The sequence below is a fragment of the Meriones unguiculatus genome, chromosome 3, assembly GCF_030254825.1.
Source record: "Meriones unguiculatus strain TT.TT164.6M chromosome 3, Bangor_MerUng_6.1, whole genome shotgun sequence".
Lineage (NCBI taxonomy): Eukaryota > Metazoa > Chordata > Mammalia > Rodentia > Muridae > Meriones > Meriones unguiculatus.
The window spans coordinates 54,506,382-54,524,123 of record NC_083351.1 but is presented as its reverse complement, the minus strand read 5'-3'; the positions used below and the strand labels follow the sequence as shown (position 1 = coordinate 54,524,123).

General features: G+C 42.2%; 1 pseudogene; it reads left to right on the top strand.

The window, feature by feature from the left end:
- The first annotated feature begins 9,833 nt into the window (after window positions 1-9,833).
- LOC110546142 (large ribosomal subunit protein uL22-like) lies at window positions 9,834-16,352 on the top strand (annotated as a pseudogene).
- The last annotated feature ends 1,390 nt before the right edge of the window (window positions 16,353-17,742 follow it).

The window sequence follows — 17,742 nt, the reverse complement described above, 5'->3', positions numbered from 1 at the left end:
GTCCTATTTCTACTTCCCAAGACCACGTGTTTTAGAAAGATGCGCCACATTACAAAAGAACAAGCTCTTGCTACTTAGAATAGTAGTTACAGTTTTCAAACTCCTCTGTAACGAAGATATAGTCATCTGACTAATTTCTGCCCAGTGGGATGTATGTAACAATAACAGTGGAATTTCTAGAAAGTGCCCTTAAAGAGAAGAAAGACACACACACACACACACCACACACTTGCTTCTACTGGTTGACTGAAGTGAAAACATAGTTGGCACTGAAGAAGCCATCTTGGGCCACATACATACGGAGATGGTGAAACAACATACAAGGAATCAGAGTCTGTAAACCCTGTTCTTCACACCTTTCAACTTTATTTACATAAGAAATAAACACATTTATATAGTATTGAAACCACTCTTATTTACGTGTTTTTGTCAGATCAGCTGGATCTAATACGAACAAATATAAGACCATTGTCATAACACTATAACAGCACATAATGTACTTTAGAACAACTCCTACAGAGACCAACCCTACACATTCCAAACATACAAAACCTTAGGATGCATAACTCCCGTCATCTGTCAAAAATTTATGAAGCCAAACTTGCTCTTACCTCCAGAGGATAAAGCTGTTTATTCACAGATTATACCTCCCATGGAGACACTTTATAAACCATGTGAGTTTTGACTTAAATATATGAAAGGATTTATATGTTTTCATGAGAGGAGACCTCTTCCCATAAAATTAGTCCTGTTTAAAATGACAAATTGAATATTTCATCTTCATTCTTGCCTCTGACTCCATTAATGTAAAACATCAACTCACAAAGAGAGTAACAGAACAGCAAGAGGAGGGGTGAAGTCACAGAACAGTGAAATCTGGAAAGCAGATGAACAGAGCTAAATCCTAAAGTGGTCATGGGTTTCTAAGAAACAACCTCATTTACTTCAAAAGCCTTCCAAGTTAGCCCAGGAAGTGATACGGCTATCCGTGTGTCTTAATTAGGGGTTTATTTGCTGTGAAGAGACACCATGACCACGGCAACTCTTATAAGGAAATCATTTAATTGAGGCTGGCTTACAGTTCAGAAGTTTAGTCCATTATCCTCATGGTGGGATCATGGCAGTGTGCAGGCAGACGTGGTGATGGAGAAGGAGCTCAGAGGTCTACATCTTGTTCTGAAGGCAGCAGAAGGAGACTGTGTGACACTGGCCAGACTTGAACAGACTTGATCTCAAAGCCCCGCCTCCACAGTGACACACCTCCTCCAACAAGGCCACACCTCCTAATAGTGCCACTTCCTGTGGCCAAGCATTCCAACACATGAGGGCCATTCCTAATCAGACCTCCACACTGGGATACAACAAACGGTCCCACACCCATGCACATACAGTCAGCACTAAATGAACTCAGTGGACTTAGGACAAGCACATGAAGTTGGGAGGGAAAAGGAGGAAGAGGAGAAGTTAAAGTTAAAATGGGGATGGATTTTATTCAAGTACATTATATGCAAGAAAAATTCCTGAAACAGAAAAAAAAATGTAATTTTAAAAACACTCTGAAAGCAAAGAGGCTAACACAAAACTATCGCTTCTTCAGTTCCAGGCTTTAGACTGCCGCTCCTGACCTCACTAGATGGCAGGATGTTTATATTCCTAAGCAGAAGATAAACACAAGGATTCAGGATCCATGGGACCTATGCAAATTGAATAGAGACACCATACTACCAAAAAATAAGGTTATATGAAAACTTTTATAAGTACACCCCCCTCTCTTTTTCTCTCTCCTCGTTCTCAGAATGCCAGCAACAAAACCTATTCTAGGTGGGAGTTATAAAATTCCTTTTGAGAAATACAGCCAGGCCACAGTGATAATGTAGCGACAGGCTGTGTGTGCACCCTACGAGTAGCCCAAGTCAGCAAGATCGACCCATGGAATTCAGAGTTTCTATTACCTTTTCAATCTCGTTATCACTGAGTGCGTATGCTTAAAATACATGAAGAAAAAAAGAAAACTGAGTTTATAGTGGATAAAGTCATCTTCAGAAAAGATAAGGTGAACATCATATTTTGAAAAAAAAGATGAAAGAAGACATGTACATGCCTGCACAGGCACATGACACATATGAATAATTAGAAAGAACAAAAATAAAAACCAATCTTTCAGCCAGGCGGTGGTGGCACACGCCTATAAATCCCACCACTTGGGAGGCAGAGGCAGGCAGATCTCCGAGTTCAAGGCCAGTGAGTTTCAGGAAAGCCAGGAATACACAGAGAGACAAATGAATAAATAAATAAAGCAATAAATGAATAAATAAATAAATTTTAAATTCAAATAACTTTTAAACTGTAAAAGTTTACCACCTCAAGGTAAAGAAAACAATATTAAAGAGTTTAGAGGTAAACACAGACAAGTTTAGGACTGGGGATTAGCCCAGTGTCAGAGTGCTAGTCTAGCGTCCACGGCTCAATCCTCAGAGCCGCAAAAGAAACAAGTTAACTAGTGAGCAGCCAGTGGGCGAAGGTGCTTCCACCAAACCTGACAACGTGAGTTTCATCTCTTGGAACCCACATAATGGAAGGCAAGAACGAGCTCCTTAAGTTGTCCTAAGCCTCTTACATATGCCATGGTGCTTTGCGCACTCATATGTGCGTACACACAAACACACACACCATACACAAATAAATAAATGCAAAAAAAAAAAAAAAAAAAGTGAAAGCCTGTCCCTGGAGGCTGGGAATCTAGCTCAGCTGTTACAATGCTGACCTAACCCTCATGAAGCCCTGGGTCTGGTCTCCACAACCTTATAGAACCAGGTAACATACTGCGGGACTGAAATTCCATCACTTGGGAAGAGGATGCAGGAGGGGCAGAAGTTCAAGGTCATCCTCGAAGAGCCTCAAGACTGCCCTGGATAACACCTTATTTTAAACAAGAAAAGAATCATGGCGATATCACTCATCTGAGTAACAGTGGGAGTTAGCCAACCATGGAGAAATGTCTTCAAAATCATAAATTTTATGAAGGAAGGATGAAAGTAAAATAATGAACTTCAGTTATTTAAGATCTTGATTATTTTTTTCCCCAGGATCCTATTGGAAGATGAGATCTAAGACATAAGCTTGGCACTAACACACGTCGGTAATCCCAGCACTGAGAAGGCTGAGGCAGAGTTGTGTGGAGTCGGAGACCAGCCTGGGTGTTCTAGCTAGAAAAGGAAGGGAGGGACAGAGGGGCAGGGAGACAGGGAGTGAGGGAGAGTTACGGAAAATGATATGATGGATCAAAATAGTGAGTGAAACAGGAACAAGAAGTAAACTGCAGGACTGGAATTACAGTTTAGCCAGCAGACTGCTTTCCTAGGGGGCAGGAAGCCCTGGCTTTGATGCCCGCATAATGCTGGGTATTCAGAGGGTAGAAACGTAAAGATCAGAAGTTCAGTGCCAGCTACATAGATGAGTTTGAGGCCAGCCTAAACTAGCGACCCTGTCTCAAACACACACACACACACACACACACACACACACACACACACACACACACAGTATTGACAGTATTGGGGAAGCTCAGGATCCAAATCAAAACAGAAGCAGATCACCCCCAAAACCAGGCAGCAAACTGTACCCCAAGCCAACTTTTGCCTGACACCCATTTTTCACATGGCCCAAGGAGTAAAGATGGTTTGTCTCTTACAATTTAAAATGGCTTTTAAAAAGCAAAGGACAAGTATTTAATGAGATAAAAATAAGAGAAAGTCAAACTTCAATATCCATGAATAAAATTCTGTTAGAACACAGTCATACCCATCTTTTTACTTTGTTAGAAAGGAAAACATTTTATTGGGACTAGCTTACAGTTCAGAGGTTTATTCCAGTATTATCATGATCAGAAATGTGGAGGCATGCAGTCAGACATGGTGCTGGAGAAGGAACTGAGAGCTCTACATCTTGATCTGCAGGTAGCAGGGAAAGAACTGACTTGAGCTTCTGCGACTTCAAAGCACACTCCTACAGTGACACGCCTCCTCCAGAAAGGCCACACCTACTCCAACAAGGCCACAAATCTTGTTAATTTCTTTATTTATTATTTATGACAATTTATTTACTTTGTATCCCGACTGTGCCCCCTCCCTCATCTCCTCCCAATCACACCCCCCCCCCTCTTCTCCCCTTGTGCCCTTCTCCTTCCTCCCCTTCCATCTGACCCTAGTCTATCAGGACTGGCTGCACTGTCTTCCTCTGTGGCCTGGCAAGGCTGCACCACTGCGGCTAGGGGGAGGTGATCAAAGAGCCAGTCACTGAGTTCATGTCAGAGCAGTCCATGTTCCCCTTACTAGGGCACCCACTTGGACACTGAGCTGCCACGGGCTACATCTGTACAGGGATTATAGGCTTATCTCCATGCATGGTCCTTGTTTGGAATATCAGTCTCACAAGAGACTGTGCCCAGATTTGTTGGTTCTGTTGCTCTCCTTGTGGAGCTCCTGTCCCTTCCAGGTCTTTCTATCTCCCCTTTCTTTCACATGATTCCCTGCACTCTGCCCAAAGTTTGGCTGAGTCTCAGCATCTTCTTTGATATCCTGCTGGGTAGAGTCTTTCAGAATCCCTCTGTGGTAGGCTTCTGTCCTGTTCCCTGTTTTCTCCCTCTTCTAATATCCATCCCGTTTGACTTTCTGAATGAAGATTGTGCATCTTAACGAGGGTCCTCCTTCTTGATTAGCTTCTTTAGGTGTACAGATTTTAGTATGATTATCCTATATTCTATGGCTAATATCCACTTATAAGTGAATAGATACCATGTGTGTCTTTCTGCTTCTGGGATACCTCAGGATGATCTTTTGTAGATCACAGCATTTGCCTGCAAATTTCATGAGTAATGTTCCCTTGTATAGATGTACCACAATTTCTGTATCCATTCCTCAACTGAGGGACATTTGGGTTGTTTTCAGCTTCTGACTATTACAAATAAAGCTGCTATAAATATGGTTGAGCAAATGTCCTTGTTGTATACTTGAATATCTTTTGGATACATGCAGAGGAGTGGTATAGCTGGATCTTGCGGCACCACTATTCCTAATTGTCTGAGAAAGCACCGGATTGATTTCCAACGTGGTTGTACAAGTTCATACCCATCATTTATACATTCTAAGGTGTTTTCCTGTTGAAACAACACAGCTGAGTAGATGAACCCATGACCATTTGGCTTAAAAAACTAAAGTCTGGATGACTATGGAAAAAAGTTGTCTTGCCCTGGAGGGCAGTGTGGCCAGCCTAAAGGACAACTGGCCCACTCTAGAACAAGCCAGAAAATATCCTAAAACAATCCTGATGACCACTGTGGAAACAGAGGGACTCCCCAAACTCTTCAAATGTAGTAACAGAGATCTGTTTAACTTGGGAAGGATTGGAGAAAAACTGACTGCAAATGCACAGAAAGTTAAGTAAATGAAAATCAAGAATGTTCTGCAAATAAATGAGTTCCATTTTTAAAGCGAGGACTAGTATTACGGTGTACCTCCCAGTTCAGCTACGACTGTATCACATGGTCATAATAATGCGAGCCCACACAGCGAAAAACACACAATTACAATATAATTGCGTAAAGATAATTGGAAAACTAGACGTGTTCCAGCAATAACGAGAATACTGGTGAGCATACAGGAAAGATAATGCTCTTTTTCCACAGCCACCAGGAGAGCACCTGAAATAGGCAGTCAAGAAGCAGCTTCCGGGGAAGATTAGTGACAGAGGCGAAGCAAAGCCAAGCAGCCGGAAGCTTTTACAAGTGGCTTCCCTCTGTGGAAGCTTTTACAAGTGGCTTCTCTCTGTGGCTGAGAGAGGGACCTACCAGTTCCCCTAGAAGGGCACTGAACAATTTAATTTTTAAAACCATGGATATCGTTGACTCTAATACAATCCAAATTTAATATCAACCTCCAAGAGGAAAATCCTCACATCGATTTTTTGATTGGGACGTCTTTACCAGGTAAGTTTTTTTCAAATAATGATTATAAACACGCCTGGTGTGAAATTTTCTTAAGTCTTTAAGAGACCAAAGTCTCGTTTTACTTACCAGCATTAAATAGGTAAGTAAAAGTGGGTGGATATTGAGGAAGCAATTGTTGCTAAAGTCCTCGGAATCCCTTTACGTCCTTAGGCTCTGTTGCACTGGTTGCTGTGAAGAGCCGCTCTGGGTACCAGCTGGTCCACTTGATCACCTCAAACCACTTAAAGATCTAATGGCGCAGTGTTTACATGCTGAAAGATAGTATCGTAAGATAGTTAACATGAGAATAGGCTATCATATTAAGTAGGTATTCAAAGAAGGGTAAACACTTCTTAGCTCTAGCTAAAAAAATATACACAAATGTAAAACGAGCATATTGCTGTTATGGTTATAAATAAATATAGCAAGGAAACTATTGCAGTAATGGTACATACCCCAGATTGGACTTTTAATGTGTATTATCTTTCAAAGTCACAAAAAAACATTTTATATATATATATATATGGCTGGAGAGATGGCTCAGCAGCTAATAGTACTGGCTGCTCTTCCCCAGGACCTGGGTTCATTTTCTGGCACCTACACTACATCTCACAGCCATCTGTAATGCCGATTCTAGGAAATCCAACACCCTCTTCTGGCCTCCTGGGGCACCAGGCATGAATGTGGGACAAAGACACAAATGCAGGCAAAACACTCTTACACATAGAGTGAATAAATATTGAAATGATTTGAGGATTTATGCTGATACTTGACAACCAAATTAGACTTGGCTTAGTTAGCACGCCGCTGTACAGCAGCTTCCTTGGTACTCCTGCTTTTCAGCTTGAATGCTCTAGTTAGTCAGCTTCCAGCAACTTGCCTTTTATCCAGAAAAAAAAAATGCTTATAAATATTCTCTTCTGCATCCATTTTGCTGAATGGGGAGGAGGGATTCGTGTTACTTAGTTAAACACTAACTGTAATTTTAAAATTGGACTTTGAACTCACTTACAAAATAAATCTGAAGAAAATCAGAGAGATGAAGTCTATTTGCCAGTAGCCAATTACAGCTTCCCCCCCACCCCCATATCCTTCCTGTTCTTAAAGGAATGTAGCAATTGCAGCTCAAATCACCGGCGTGAGGGCGTTACACAGTTTTCTCTATCTCTATTCCATTTCTGCTTCATGCTGTTGTTATATTGAGGCACTATAGGAGTGTGCTTTTTATCACTGCAAAGGCCAGATAAAAGAGTTTAACTTGCACGGCAAATTGCAGAATTATACATATAAATTGCCTGCTGCTGTCTTCAGATTATGCCTGTAAAGATAAAAACATTTTTCACCTTTCAAAAAACAAAAAACAAAAAATAACCCTTCCAATGATTTTCTTGCCTCACTTGTAAATTATCTCTTGAGGGACCAGGTGCCATGGCCAGGGTTGGCTGCCTTCCCAATGCAGTTTGAGCTTGGTTTTCTAAACATACCTATTGCATTAGAAATCACAGAAACGCAGAATTCCGGGTTGAAAGACGCCAAGTCATGAACTGACTTCTCTGCCTGTGCCACAGCTTTTGCCTTAAGAGAAAGAAAGGAGCAGGGCGGCCCTCGGAAGAAACCAGACTGGAGTGAATTCACGATTGCGTGGCTCACCCTGCCCACACAGGTGGCTGGAAGACTCATGAATCCACATCATTGGGAACACGAGAGAAACCTAGAATTTGGAAATGAGACCTCCAGGCAGCCGCCCAGCTTTGCAGCAGATGCGGGGCAAGCAGCGAGCCCGTGGGAAACACATCGAGACTTTGCCTAGCTGGTACAATGCCACTAACAAAGATGCCACTTCTTCCAGATTAGTGTGGAGGCCACCCCAGCACGGCGGTTCTACGAATTGGTAGAATATGTCTTCCTTTACAGGATTTCTACTCTGTGAGGTCTGCCTCAAAGCACTCTTGTAAAGGCATGAAATGTCTATGCTAGCAGAGGCTGTCTCGAGCCAGAGGTCAACAGAGCAGGTCTTGACTCTCCCTGTGTTCGCTACTGTCGGGCGCTCTACATTCGTTTCCACACACTCTTGTCAGTCGCAAAGATCCAATTGACATTCTGTCCTAAGGAAGTCCACAGGACTCTCGAACGTGTCTGGTGGTCAGCTTGCATCTGACTCCTGAAAAGACTTTGCGGCCGTATCTCACAATACTGTTATCATCGAGAGGACCAGTCAAGGCAGAAGCTGAAGAGAGACAGACCCTTCGTGTTTCTTGGGCCCTGATCGACAGTGCTGTTCTCTTGGCCAGTGTCTCATTCTTCAGGTCTTTACTCACATGTCAACTTCTTGAGGTATTTCAGAGTCTCACACTGGATGTGTGTGTATGTCTCTGTGTGTCTGGTGTATTTGAGCACATTAGCAGAGGTCAAGGGACAATTTTCAGGAATGGGTTCTCTCCTTCTACCATGTTGCTCTTGGGGATAAAACTCAGGTCATCAGGCTTGGTGGCAAGTGCTTCGCCTGCTGAGCCACCTCGCCAGGTCCCAGAACCACACTTTCTATAGCAGAATGCCCCAACTGCCCATCAGGTTTACCTTGCTCAGGAATTATTGCATAATTATTTTAATTGTGCCTTTCCCCCATCTCTTGCATCGTTCTTTAATTAGAATGGAAGCCTAATAAAATATTGTATTTCCAGGATTCAGCAAGTACTCAGCACACAATAAACCTACTGTGTGTCACAGTGAACCTACTATGTGTACACAGTATACACAATCAAATCAGTCTTTGTGGATGAATAAGTAATTAAGATTACTGGGAAAGTCACCTTAAAAATGGTGTATTTCTTATAAATACATGAATCATCTTTTACTATGTGATTAAGCAATGGCAACTCCAACAATTTCAAGACATTACACACACACACACACACACACACACACACAATTTTTTTCCTCACTTCTTATGTAAGCCTCAATAGTCTTTGCTCATGGGTCCAGACTGATAGCAGATCTTATTATTAAGTACATTTTCTAGGTCATTGTAGCCTACAGAAGAAAAGACTGAGAATACTTTACAAGCATACAGTGTGGGGCTAGAGAGTTTTTAGTCACTTTTAACCCACCACTGAAGGGACAAGTCTTCCCTTCAGTTAAGGCGCTGAGGCCTACAGAAGGCAGCCCAAGGAGATGTGTACCACATAGACAGAAATGTGCTTCCTGTTGCCATGCTTCTCGCTGAGGTAACTCCTCAAGCTTCACATATTCAGATTTGTGTACTTTGTATACGTTCATGGGGAAATGTTCCAAAGAAGAAACTTCTGTGGCCAAATGTTGTTTGCTTGTTTTGTTTTTTTTTTTAAATCAGCATTTGAAACATGCAAGAAAAGAAAGCACCAGTTTACTCCTTAATGACAAAGAGAGAGAGAGAGAAAAGAAAAATTTTCAAAAGGAAGGTAGGGAGAAAGGAAGGAGAGAACAGGACCAGGCTCGTGGTCCTTTCTCTTCCACTTCCGTTTCTGATATTCTAGTACCCCTACAACCGCTCGCCTTCTCCAGGACTTGTGCTAGACTATGGGATGCCTGCATAAGGCTATAGACGACCTTTCTCTTTCCAATAGTCAGCACCAGATGCAAACAAGAGGACGTGCCCCTGCTTGCTCCTGTTGCTAAACTCTAGGCCACGGAAAAGGAGTACAAGATTGATTTGGGTAATAAATCCAAGATGCTTGGTGAGTGAAGTGTCAACTAGCTTCACGCCCTGGCTTGTCCACCATCAGCCAATCAGTGACACTTGAACCTGGGATGACCAGGTCAGCTTCTTCTACGTTACCAAATGGGAGAGGAAATGCATGGAGGACCTCTCAGAATGACAGTGCCTGGGTGGAGTTTCTCGGCGACTCCACAGGCCCTGGGCATTGTCTTGCTTAGCAAGAGACTTCCTGGGCTCCAGCAGCTCACTCAGATCTTGACACAAGGAGAACAAAAAGGCCTTTGGGATATCAACTTCCTGGTGACCCAGGTCTGACTAGAATTGAATTTCACTCTTCTTAGACCATGTCAAAAGAAAGAAAAAGAAAAAGAAAGAGAGAAAGGCTTATAGTAAATGAAGCCCTTGGGTGAACTGTGTCCTTTCAGTTTGCATATAAATGAATATGAATGTGAATGTGGCCAAAAGACTCCCACCACCTCTTTCCTCCCGCCCAGCTCACCAACGCTATCTTTTCCAGTGACTCAGACTAGGAATTCATCGCAAAACACGAACCCGCAGCATTCTGTTTCGCACCAGAATCACGTGTTTACTGTTAACTTGTCGTGCTTTCATGTGTGTGCTTGTTGGAGCTCAGACTCCTTGAATTTGCTCTGAAGATTTGGAATTCCATCAAATCTCCAAGATCAAAAGGCTTAAAAATTTGTGTTTGCATTTACATGCAAAGCTTACAAACTTCTCAAAAGGACCAGCGGTCAGAGCATTCTTCAAACCCTTGTTAAGTTGTCAGCTGTCAGAGCCTCTCGGTGAAATCGAGAAAGTTTGTTTTCACAGGGAGAGAACATGATGTTAATTTTAAGTTTTCTTAAAACTTAATGGTGAACCCGAACAATATTTTTTCTCATCATCTTACTGAAAATATAACTGTTAGTCACAGCTAAAAAGGCATATAAAATCATCAACTCCCCCCCCCCAGATAAATGTAGATTCTGCCTTGAGTATCTTCACTGAGGCAAATGAAGTGGGGAAACTGGTATTTTAGGCACATTATTTTAAATCACTCAAGTCCCCAGAGAAACCTTGAGCAACAGCTGGAACTTTGATCATCTGAACACTGTTGAAAAAAATAATAATATGTATAGCCCTAAAATTAGCCATGAGCTGAAAGACAGAGTGGTAAATTATGTTCTTTAATCTGCATGTCTTACTGTAAGATGGCTCAATTAACAATGAAACGATCTCAGCAGGAAGTGCTGAATCCACTCAGTAAAGAGACCATGCTTTCAAGCTTCGAAATCAGAAGTTCTACTATGTGAGAAGGCATGTGTGCTTATTAAATTATTTTATACACCATTACTCTCAAAATAAAATTGACTTAGTCACTCAAAAAAAAAAAAAAAAAAAACCTCTAAGTTTACTTCAAGTGGTTGGTTTTCTTTTTCTGAAAGATGTAGTATTTAATTATACGTAGGTGTGTGTCTATCTGTGGGTGTGTGGGTGTGTAGAGCAGTGTCCGAGGAGTCCAGAACAGGGGATCTGATCCCCTGCAGCTGGAGTAATGGGCAGTTGTGTGTGCTTGGGACCAAACTCGGGTCCTCTGTGAGATCAGTGAGCACCCAACAACTAAGCCATCTCTCCAGCCCTAAATGGTTGATTTTCTAAATAACTTATTTTTCTCCTAGAACTTTTTGAAATATCATCTGAATAATAAAAGATGTAGATTGTTATTTAACTATCTCTCCAAAAAAAAAAAAAAAATCCCACAACCTTTAAAAATGACATTTATTTCTCGGCTATTTCATGTTTTCTTTTCCTGTGTCAGGGTCCTGCTCTGTTATCCAGGCTGGCTTGGAACTATTCCCCCAGCTCAGCTTCTCCGATAACTGAAGCTTCAGGCCACCATACTGTACTCTCGATTTCTTAGTAAGCCTGGTAATCACAGATGGTTACGATCCCCACGAACGATCCTAAATATGAGTAACATTATCTGTTACACGTAAACTTCAGAAGTGGAGGTATTTTTAAGGCAAATGACCATCTTTCTGCCTTAAAATATTCACTGATAGGCTGGGCATAGCAGCACACACTTTTAATCCCAGCACTGATGAAGCAGAGGCAGGTGGATCTCTGTGAGTTCACTATATAGCCATTCTGGTCCACACAGTGCATTCTAGAACAGCCAGAGCTGTCTCAAAATGTTAAATAAAAAAGTAAGTAAATAATTAAATAAACAAATTCAATAATAAAGCTTTCGCTGGCATTATTTTTAGTATTTGTTTCATTTCATGTGCACGTGTGTATATGTGTGCCTGAGGGCATGTATGTGCGCTGTAGATATTCAGAAGCCTTCAGAGGTCAGAATAGGTGCTGGGTCCCCTGGAACTGGAGTAACAGAGGTTGGGAGTCATCCTGGGGGGGGGCTGGGAACTGAACCCAGATTTTCTACAAGAGCAGTCAGACTCTTAACCACTGAGTCATCTCTCTAGCCCCTCCTCTATCTTTCTTTCTTTTTTTTATGTTAAGCTCAAGATAACAATAGACTTAATACTAACCAAAAGGAAAGAACAACGCTGACTTAAAAAAGAAAAAAAAAATCTCTGTATGTCTTTGTGTGGGTGTGTGCACATCAGATGTCCTGGAGCTGGGGTTACAGGCAGTTGTGACCCACCTGACATGGGTGCTGGGACCTGAATTTGGTCCTCTGCAAGAGCAGCCAGCACTCCTAATCTTCGAGGCATCACTCCAGCCAGAGATGAGGACTTTTGAATGGAGAAGTCCAGGAGATGTGCTGGAGCACAGAGTATTCCTAGTGAGCACAGAACCTGGCACCAAAATGTAAATGAGGAGCTATCTGTTTGATTTTAAATTTTTATTTCTACCTAAAATAGCATATCCAGGAACAGTCAGCTCTACACAGGAGGTAACAGAAAACCACAGACTTTTGCCTGGCGTATTATCTAGCACTTCCTGTCTCTAACGCATGCTGCATATTCTACTGTTTCTCATCTGACATTTCTGGAGAGACTGCAATTTCATGCCTCTAAATTTTCAGCCTAACACTGAGTAACTAAACCGTCAGTGACTGCGCAGTTGTAAACTGTGCTTTAGGAGGAATAATTGTGCAGAGACTCATTTAGCGGGAACACACGCAGTTTGCTTGCTTTATGTTTCCTGAACTGTTTACTGCAATTAGTAGAAATGCTTTTGTCATTTCCGCTTGTGCTTCTGGATGCCTTGAGCATTGTTCTTATAAACACCAGTCAGGTGAAGAGAGCGCTTCCTGGGCTATAGCTGGGCCTTGGCCTGTGTTGGGATGCTGTAATTGTGTAGGGGATGGCACAGAATTTCCAAAAGAGCCCTCACTGTTAATGTGTGTGCTTGCAGGCTACATTTCAAATTAAGATGTTGCCGAAGACTAACACTCCTGTTCCTTTGCTCAGCCTTAGTACTTAAATCCTCTGCAGGCGATGAGGGGGAGAGAAGTTTAACATAGACTCAGTCGAGTCTACATAAAAAAGAAAAGTTGGGCTGGAGAGTTGGCTCAAGTAGTTAAGAGCACAAGGACTTGGGTTCGATTCCCAGCACCCACGTGGCGGCTCAGCACCTGCTCGAGAACCAAGCACAAATGTGGTGCACACACTTACCTGCAGGTAGAACACTCATATGTATAAGATAGTAAAAATAAATCTTAAAAAAAAAGAAAAGAAAAAGGAAAGCTAATGGCGGTTTAACTTCATTACAATGGGACTGGAGAGACTGGTCACTCTATGAAGAATACTGGCTGTGAAGAAAACGTTGAGAAGACAGGGTTCAATTCCCAACACCCACTTGGCAGCTCACAATCTAACTCCAATCCTCGTGAGGCATTCTTTTTGTCCTCCTCGAGCACCACGCATGAACACAATTCACAGACGTACATGTAGAAAAAACATCCACACACATAAAACAAAAAGAAATGCTTTTTCTTTCCAGGTCCCACTATTTACCTGCAAATTTCATGATTTCCTTATTTTTCATTACAGAATAATACTCCATTGTGTAGATGTACCACAGTTTCTGCATCAATTCTTCAGTTGAGGGGTATCTGGGCTGTTTCCAGCTTCTGGCTATTACAAATAAAGCTGCTATAAACATGGTTGAACAAATGTCCTTATTATGTACTTGAGCCTCTTTTGGATATATGCCTAGGAATGGTATGGCTGGATCCTGAGGAAGTGCTATTTCTAGTTGTCTGAGAAAGCACCAGATTGATTTCCAGAGTGCTTGTACAAGTTTACATTCCCACCAGCAGTGGAGAAGGGTTCCCCTTTCTACACAACCCTCCAGCATTTGTTGTCACTTGAGTTTTTCATCTTGGCCATTCTGATGGGTGTAAGGTGAAATCTCAGGGTCTTTTTGATTTGCATTTCCCTAATGGCTAATGACATTGAGCATTTCTTTAAGTATTTCTCTGCCATTCGATATTCCTCTACAGAGAGTTCTCTCTTTAGCTCTGTTCCCCATTTTTTAATTGGATTACTTGGTTTGCTGCTTTTCAGCTTCTTTAATTCTTTATATATACTAGATATTAGCCCTCTGTCAGATAAAGGGTTAGTGAAGATTCTTTCCCAATCTGTAGGCAATCGTTTTGTTTTGATAACAGTGTCCTTTGCTTCATCCTGAGTGAGCTGTCCCAGAAGCAGAAAGACACACACGGTATATACTCACTCATATAGACATATAACATAGGATAAACCTACTAAAATCTGTACATCTAAAGAAACTAATCAAGAGAGAGGAGCCTGACTAAAATGCTCAATCCCCATCCTGAAAGGCAAAGAGGATGGATATCAGAAGAAGACAACAGGAACAACCTAGGAACCTGCCACAGAGAGCCTCTGAAAGGCTCTGCCCTGCAGACTATCAAAGCAGACTCTGAGACTTATGGCCAACTGTTGGGCAGAGTGCATGAAATCTTATGTAAGAAGTGGGAAATAGTAAGATCTGGAGAGGACAGGAACCCCACAAGGAGAGCAACAGAACCAGAAAATTTGAACACAGGGGTCTTCCCAGAGACTCATACTCCAACCAAGTACCAGGCATGGAGATAACCTAGAACCCCTGCACAGATGTAGCCCATGGCAGTTTAGTGTCCAACTGGGTTACATAGTAATGGGAAGAGGGACTGCCTCTGACATGAACTGATTGGCCTGCTCTTTGATCACCTCCCCCTGAGTGGGGAGCAGCCTTACCAGGCCACAGAAGATGACAATGCAGCCACTCCTGATGTGATCTGATAGACTAAGATCAGAAGGAAGGGGAGGAGGACCTCCCCTATCAGTTGACTTGGGGAGGGGCATGAGCGGAGAAGGGGGAGGGAGGGTGGGGCTGGGAGGGGAGGAGGGAGGGGCTTATGGGGGGAAACAAAGTGAATAAAGTGTAATTAATAAAATAAAATAAAATTCTAAAAAAAGAGAAATGCTTCTTCAGGCTCCTAACAGTGATCACAATGAAATGTTTTTCAGCTTTCAGTGCTAATAGAACATTAAATTCACAACCAATAATGCCTGAGTTTACTACCAATGGTATTGAAGGGCAGAAATATAAAGAAAATGTCTCTTGCCACCAAGATGAGCCAGTGGGTAAAGGCATCTGCTACCAAGCCTGACCACCTTAGCTTCATCTCTGGGACCCACAGAATGAGAAGGGAGAACTCAGTCTTCCATAAGCACTGTGGCATGGGCTATCCACATCTACCCCTGCACACCAGGCAGATAGATGATCAATAGATGATAGAGAGATAGATAGATAAACAGATAGATACATAGAGAGGTGATAGATAGATAGATATGGAAAATATATATATAGATAGATGTTAAATAATTAGGTGATACAGATAGATGGATAGATAGAAGATAAATATAGATGGAGATAGCTAGATGGATAGATGAGAGAGAGAGAAAAAGAGAGAGATAGAGAGAGATGGAACAGTGTTTTTAAAAAAGGCCCTTGTCAGCCAGGAGACCTAGTGGTTCAGGCCTGTAGATTCAACTACTGGCTGAAGCATGAGCTGTCTGGACTGCAGATCAAGGTCAAGACCAACATGGGCCTCTTCCTGAAAGCAGCCAGAGGTGATCCGTGGAGGTGGTTTGCTACTCTCTTGACCCAGAAAACCCTACGAAATCATGCAAATCAAGAGGTTCAAATCTTTGTGTTCACTTTAAGAACACCCGGGAAACTGCCCAGGCCATCAAGGGTATGCAAATCCGAAAAGCCACCAAGTATCTGAAAGATGTCCCTTTAAAGAAGCAGTGTGTGCCGTTCCAGCCGTATAATGGTGGAGTCAGGGGGTGCGCCCAGGCCAAACAGTGGGGCTGGACTCAAGGTCGGTGGCCAAAAAAGAATGCTGAATTTTTGCAGCACACGCTTAAAAATGCAGAAAGTAATGCTGCACTTAAGGGTTTAGATGTAGATTCTCTAGTCATTAAACATATCCAGGGGAACAAGGCACCTAAGATGCACCATTGAACTTATGGAGCTCATGGCCGGATTAACCCATCCATGAGCTCCCCCTGCCACACTGAGATGATCCTCACTGAAAAGGAACAAATTATTCCAAAGCCAGAAGAGGAGGTGGCACAGAAGAAAAACGTATCTCAGAAGAAATTGAAGAAACAAACGCTGATGGCACGGGAATAATAAATTTAGCATAAAATAAGTGCAAATAAAAGTAAAAAAAAAAAAGACCAACATGGATGCTTTAGTAACCCTCATCTCAAAATAAAAACACATAAAGGGCCATAGCCTAGTGACGGAGCACATACCTGGCATGCACAAGGTCCTGGGTTTAATCCCCAATGCTGAAAGGGGGAAGAGAAAGAAAGATGGAGAAAAGGCTCCTGTGGTTAGTTCTTCCACAGGATAGTATGATCCTGGATAAAGTCTGAGTCATCAGTGTTCAAACAAATGGTGTAAAATTTAGTTTCACCATTGGCTGAATTACAATGCATTTTATTCTTTGAAAATCAATTGATAATATAGATCTGCTGTCAATCATAAATATTTTAACATGACATGCTACTTCTTAGCTGACCACTAGAATTGATGTTAGAACTAAGGTGTTCCTTAAAAGTCAATACTCTGTTAAAATTCCTCTTTTTCCACTATAGCCTTAGTATATTTTCCAAGGCGCTGCTTTGAGATTATCATTCTCCTTATCCTGTAATAGCTCACTACTCTCTTCAATTAGATCTAGAATTTACCAGAAACGTCTCTGCAACTCCTGATTGCAAACAGCATTCAAGTATCAGACACACCAGAAATGCCCCAAACCAGAAGCAAGTTCGTTACTTTCACTCTCCTAAGATGGCAAAGGAAGAGCAAACAAATCCTCCCTTCTTGTTACTGTGTAACTACCGAAGCACAGGTAAGAGAAGACAACGTTCAAAGCTGAAAACAGCTGAGAGTAAATGAAAGATGCCTTTCCTTCCATGGCCTCCCTTAACAGCAATATCATTCCTGTGTGTGCGTCTAGGATGGTGTGAAAGAGCCAACGGTGACTTGCTTACCAAGAACAGGCTATCTTGAGGACTCAGTGACAAGATCAAGTGTCCTGTGCTGTCTACATGACAATTCCATAGCCCTGCACAGTTGTCTTACAGACCTATGCTTAGGTTATACTACTCATTCCGTATCACTGCTACAACAAATTGCCACAAACCTAGTGGTTGCTGTGGACACAGGGCCCCAAAATTAAATGTTGAAATCTTTTTTTTTTTTAAAGATTTATTTATTATTTATACAACATCCTGCCTGCACACTAGATCTTACTATAGATGGTTGTGAGCCACCATGTGGTTGCTGGGAATTGAACTCAGGACCTTTGGAAGAACAGTGAGTATTCTTAACCTCTGAGCCATCTCTCCAGCCCCGAAATCTTTTTTTTAAGGAGTTTCTCTGTGTAGCCTTGGCTGTCCTGGACTCACTTTGTAGACCAGGGTGGTCTCGAACTCACAGAGATCCACGCTGCCTCTGCCCCCGAGAGTTCTGGGATTACAAGCATATGCCACCATGCCCGGCTACACATTGA